The sequence below is a fragment of the Oncorhynchus mykiss genome, chromosome 19 (genome assembly GCF_057628025.1).
Source record: "Oncorhynchus mykiss isolate SJ-2025 chromosome 19, ASM5762802v1, whole genome shotgun sequence".
NCBI lineage: Eukaryota > Metazoa > Chordata > Actinopteri > Salmoniformes > Salmonidae > Oncorhynchus > Oncorhynchus mykiss.
The window spans coordinates 29,997,923-30,003,922 of NC_143040.1; the positions used below are offsets into that span (position 1 = coordinate 29,997,923).

A 6,000-nucleotide genomic window follows, 5' to 3' on the forward strand; every position below is an offset into this window, starting at 1 on the left:
ACCAAGACATGTACCTAAAGCATGCGCAGACCAACTGGCAATTGCTATCACTGACATTTTCAACCTCTCCCTGTCTGAGTCTGTAATAACAACATGTTTCAAACAGAACACCATAGTCCCTGTGCCCAAGATAGCGAAGGTAACCTGCCTAAATGATTACCACCCCATAGCACTCACGTCTGTAGCCATGAAGTGCTTTGAAAGGCTGGTCATGGCTCACAACATCATGCCAGAAACCCTAGACCCACTCCAATTCACATACTGCCCCAACAGATCCACAGACTACGCCATCTTAATCGCACTCCATACTGCCCTCTCTCACCTGGACAAAACAGGTATGTAAGAATGTTGTTCATTGAACGCTGAGCTGTAGTCAACACCAGTGCCCACAAAGCTCATCACTAACCTAAGGACCGTGGGACTAAACTCCTCCCTCTGCAACTGGATCCTGGACTTCCTGACGGCCGTCCCCAGGTGGTAAGGGTAGGCAACAACACAGTCGCCACGCTGATCCTCAACACTGGGGCCCCTCAGGGGTGCATGCCTAGTCCCCTCCTGTACTCCCTTTTCACCCACGACTGCGTGGCAAAGCACGACTCCAACATCATCATTAAGTTTGCAGACGACAACAGTAATCACCGACAAGACAGCCTATAGGGAGGTCAGACAATAACCTCTCCCTCAATGTGAGAAAGACAATGGAGATGATTGTGGACTATAGGAAAAGGAGGGCCAAACGGGTCCCAACTTAACATTAACTGGACTAAAGTGGAGCAGTGTCGAGTTTCAAGTTCCTTGGAGTCCACATTAGAGGTCGACCGATTAATCGGAATGGCCGATTAATTAGGGCCAATTTCAAGTTTTCATAACAATCGGAAATCGGTATTTTTGGATGCCGATTTCCGATTATTTAATATATATATATATATATATATATATAAATAAAATTTAAAAAAATATTTAACTAGGCAAGTCAGTTAAGAACACATTCTTATTTTCAATGACTGCCTAGGAACTGTGGGTTAACTGCCTTGTTCAGGGGTTTCAATCTTGCAACCGCACAGTTAACCAGTCCAACACTCTAACCATTGCACTCCGAGTAGCCTGCCTGTTACGCAAATGCAGTAGAAGCAAAGGTAAATTGCTAGCTAGCATTAAAGTTCTTATAAAAAACAATCAATCATAATCACTAGTTATAACTACTAATCCAGTTTAGCAGGCAATATTAACCAGGTGAAATTGTGTCACTTCTCTTGCGTTCATTGCACGCAGAGTCAGGGTAAATGCAACAGTTTGGGCTGCCTGGCTCATTACGGCTCATTACGTAATTATGACATAATATTGAAGATCATGCAATGTAACAGGAATATTTAGACTTATGGATGCCACCTGTTTAGATAAAATACAGAACGGCTCCGTATTTCACTGAAATAATAAACGTTTTGTTTTAGAAATGATAGTTTTCGATCATATTAATGACCAAAGGCTCGTATTTCTGTGTGTTATGTTATAATTAAGTTTGATTTGATAGAGCAGTCTGACTGAGCAGCAGCAGGCCCGTAATCATTCATTCAAACAGCACTTTCGTGCGTTTTGCCTGCAGCTCTTCGCAAGCACAGCGCTGTTTATGCTTCAAGCCTATCAGCCTAATGGCTTGTGTAACCAATGTGAAATGGCTAGCTAGTTAGCTGGGTGTGCGCTAATACTGTTTCAAACGTCACTCGCTTTTAGATTTGGAGTAGTTATTCCCCTTGCGCTGCAAGGGCCGCAGCTTTTGTGGAGCGATGGGTAACAATGCTTCGAATGTGGCTGTTGTCGATGTGTTCCTGGTTCGAGCCCAGGTAGGGGCGAGGAAGGGGACGGAAGCTATACTGTTACACTGGCAATACTATAGTGTCTATAAGAACATCCAATAGTCAAAGGTATATGAAATACAAATGGTATAGAGAGAAATAGTCCTATAAATACTATATAAACTACAACCTAAAACCTCTTACCTTGGAATATTGAAGTATCATGTTAAAAGGAACCACCAACTTTCATATGTTCTCATGTTCTGAGCGAGGAACTTAAACGTTAGCTTTTTTACATGGCACATACTTTCTTCTCCAACACTTTGTTTTTGCATTATTTAAACCAAATTGAACATGTTTCATTATTTATTTGAGGCTAAATTGATTTTATTTATGTTTTATATTAAGTTAAAATAAGTGTTAATTCAGTATTGTTGCAATTGTCATTATTACAACAACAACAAAAAATAATAATAACAAAAAAATAATCTGCCGATTAATCGGTAGTGGCTTTTTTGGTCGTCCAATAATCGGTATCGGCGTTAAAATCATAATCTGTCGACCTTTAGTCCACATCACCAACAAACTAACATGGTCCAAACACACCAAGACAGTTGTGAAGAGAGCACAACACCTTTTCCCCCTCAGGAGACTGAACACCGGTTGCATTAACGCCTGTTATGGCAACTGCTCAGCATCTGACTGGAAGGCACTACAGAGGGTAGTGCGTACAGCCCAGTACATCACTGGGGCCAAGCTTCCTGCCACCCAGGACCTCTATACCAGGCAGTGTCAGAGGAAGGCCCAAAAAATTGTCAAAGACTCCAGCCACCCTAGTCAGACTGTTCTCTCTGCTACTGCACGGCAACTGGTACCGGAACGCCAAGTCCAGGACCAAAAGGCTCCTTAACAGCTTCTACCCCGCAGCCAGAAGACTGCTGAACAACTGATGGCCACCCGGACTATTTACATTGAACCCCCCTTTTGTTTTTACACTGCTGCTACTCGCCGTTTATGAAAAGTTTTACCGTAGTCACTGTACAACTTACCTCGATTAACCTGTACCCACACACATGGACTTGGTACCGGTAACCCCTGTATATAGCCTTGTTACTGTTATGTTAATTTCTTGTGTGCCGGGGTAGACCGCTGCGCCACTCCGGAGCCCCTAAACTTTTCTTTGCTGACTAGCCCAGTTAAATAAAGGTTAAATACATTAAAAAGTATGAGGTTTCTGTGTTTTAAATTGTAGCCATTACCATATATATGAGTGAATATTATCTGCTGTTGGCTTGTGTGGATGTATGTATGTGTTATGCAACATAGCTGACTTGAAACATTGTTAACAGTTTCAAGGCCATGGGCCTTTCTCATGATGGAAAAATACAGAATAACATAAAAACAGACACATACAGAACGTAGTGTAGCAAACCACAGACTGTTTTTGTTAGAACTCAAACTTAACAATAACAGAAACCAGATATGTGATAACGGTATCTAGGGAATGAGCGCATAGATACTCGACACAGCAAGTTACATCTATCAACAGAAGCGCCAAGAGGCGGGGACCCGCCTGAGCGCCTGCAATAGGCTGAGCAAGTTTAAACCACGCCCAGTCTCTACTGCGATAGGCCAACAGACGGGTTGGAACTGTCTATCACAGTATAAAGAATACTGTTTTACATACGTCTTGTCAGTTCTCTGTTTTGCCCTGCGAGGTGGGGCAGAGAGCCCGTGTATACGAAAATTGCATTTACCACTTATTGCTTAGCTAATAAAAAATACATAGTATACAATCGGTGACTCATTGTCATATTTATCCTGATACCAGATTCGAATTGACGCAACTCTAACAAAAGTCCCCCGGGATTTCAGATGTGTCGATGTAAACTGGATAATAAGGGAAGCCATTCTTGCAAAAGCATGTCAACGTTTTAAAATAACTATTATCTGTCTATTCACAATAATCGTATGGTTATGTGCATGTAACCGTGGTTAAGTCTCGCGCTGCAAAGTTTGAAAAACACATTATTGCAAACCAGCCATTAGGCTACTGAAAATGATAACCAACATGACCCACAACGTTGTTGATGCCAGTAAACTACGTTGACCGACGTTAGCTAATCCAATTTTGAAGAGGCCAACACTAATCAATGCTAGGTTTAGCTCGACACCATATGGCACATTTTGGAACCTAGCTACTTTAGCACGCTAACATTAATCGCAAGCCTGTGGCATATGGTCTCACGCCTTAGCAACAAGCTAGCGAGTTGGCTTCATTATCGGATCTTTACATTTCACATTATTCACATCGATGGTCTTTAATTTTTTTTTATGTATTCCTGTAGAATGTTAAAACATAGCTACCCAACACCGTGCCTAGCTATTATTCCGCCACAGCTGAACCGATTTACCGCGCGTAAACTTTCAGAAAAATAACTACAACTGACTTACTGTACACGTTTTTATAAAATCACACCAATAAAGTAGTCACGACATTTGACTGTCACTCACCTCAAAACCGCAATAACTGCCATGCCCATGTATGAACTGTCCGTGTACCTGCTGGCTAGAAGGATGAATGATGTCCACTCCTGCACGGAGTACGATTATGATTGGCAGGAGAGATGACAAGACCCCGGTCAATTGTCCAGCGTCATCCGGGTTTGACCGTGATTGTAAATAAGAATTCGTTCTTAAAAAACTGACTTGCCTAGTTAAAAAACAAACATTTTAATGTTCCCTTTTGAATTTAAAAAATATTTAGATGAACCTAACACCAAAGCTCGTAAAACTGCTGCATTATACTTACGTCACTGTTACCTCCTAGCTTTTTCGCGGGTTTACGGACGTTAGTTGGCTGGCTAGGGAGAGAAATTAATCTCGGATCTAATTCGCTAGTTTTAGTGGTTAATTAACTATTTCCAGTCTTTGCCGATCCTGTGCAGACAACCCTACCAAATGGCCATATGGCTACATCTACTTGGTTGAATCTCCAGGTTTACACCGGGTACTACACGTAGCTAGTTAGAAACACACAAGTGTTAGCAAGCGATTTACAGTGAATGAAGTGCTTCGAACACAGAAATGAATCGAGTAACGTTAATAACCGGGAGTCCACAGCTTTCTAACTTTACGGTGTATAGTATGAAACCATGAGGTTAATCTAACCTGGTCCTTGGCCAGTTGATGAAACTTAATGTGCTGGTTTTCTCCTGATATAGTTCTAACAAAACGCTACTCAACAGCTTTTCAGCATTTTTTAGCTATAAAAACTGTGTTCGTTAGGCTATCTGAAGAAATGCCACGTTCACGTGCAGATCGGGACGAGGCAACTCGGACATATTCTTCTTCTGTGGATTTTATGGCGGACTACAACCCCAAAATGTGTATTGCCGCCACCAACTGGAAGTTAAAAAAATCCACTATGATTTCTATCTTCCTGGTCCTTCTCTCCACCTTGGCAGTGCATTAATTACCATAGCTATAAAGGCCACAAAGTCCACTTTCTTAACCTTTAAAATGTCAGTATCCTGCTGGTGAAAGGCAACCCCTGCAACCTGCAGTGTAGGCCTATCCACCACCATGGACTCTTCTGGTGCACCATTCAACCCCTCTACCCTTTTCACAGCTGCTGTATATGAAATGCTCTGTACAACCCTGACTTTGGCCACCTCGTTCTCTTTCACCCTTGTGGGGCGTTCGAAAGACTTGGCTTCATGGTTCTCACCGCAATTGCAACATGTCACATATTCATCAGTTTTATAACACAAAATATGACATTTTCCACAACTTGGACATCTCGACTTCTCCCTTCTGCAAATACTTGACACATGACCAAAAGCTTTACAATGATCACACTGCGTTGGTCTTGGGATAAATGCTCTGACTCTGTAGTTAATATACTCTAACTGCACTTGAGTAGGGAGAGACTCCATATCAAAAAAACAAAAGAACAGATAGACTCTTCACTTTTTAACACACGATTCATCCGACGTGCTTCAATCACTCTAGGAATATTTTTCATCTCTTCAAAATAAACTTCCCACGAGACGCCAGATGTAACCCCCTTGAGGGTTATCCTGTTTCGAAGAGACACACACAACACTTCAAACGTATCAAGTTGGTTAAGACACAACGCACGTTCCTTCTGATCCGCAGAAGCACAGAAAATCAAAACAAGCCCGCTTCTCGTCATCCTCACAGC

The 6,000-nt window shown here is 42.0% G+C and overlaps 1 protein-coding gene across 5 annotated transcripts in view; it reads right to left on the bottom strand.

Annotated features, from left to right (window-relative positions):
- LOC110497512 (sodium/hydrogen exchanger 9B2) overlaps window positions 1-5,163 on the bottom strand; it is a 24,137-nt gene extending 18,974 nt beyond the window's left edge. For 2 of the 5 annotated variants that reach the window (XM_021573649.3, XM_090210737.1), the window contains exon 1: window positions 4,308-4,506. The gene's annotated coding sequence lies outside the window, so the exon portion shown is untranslated. Of the gene's footprint in view, window positions 1-4,307; window positions 4,507-4,605 lie in introns of those variants that run through there. The other 3 variants (XM_021573650.3, XM_090210738.1, XM_021573651.3) reach the window with 3 other exon arrangements.
- Between the last annotated feature and the right edge of the window lie 837 nt (window positions 5,164-6,000).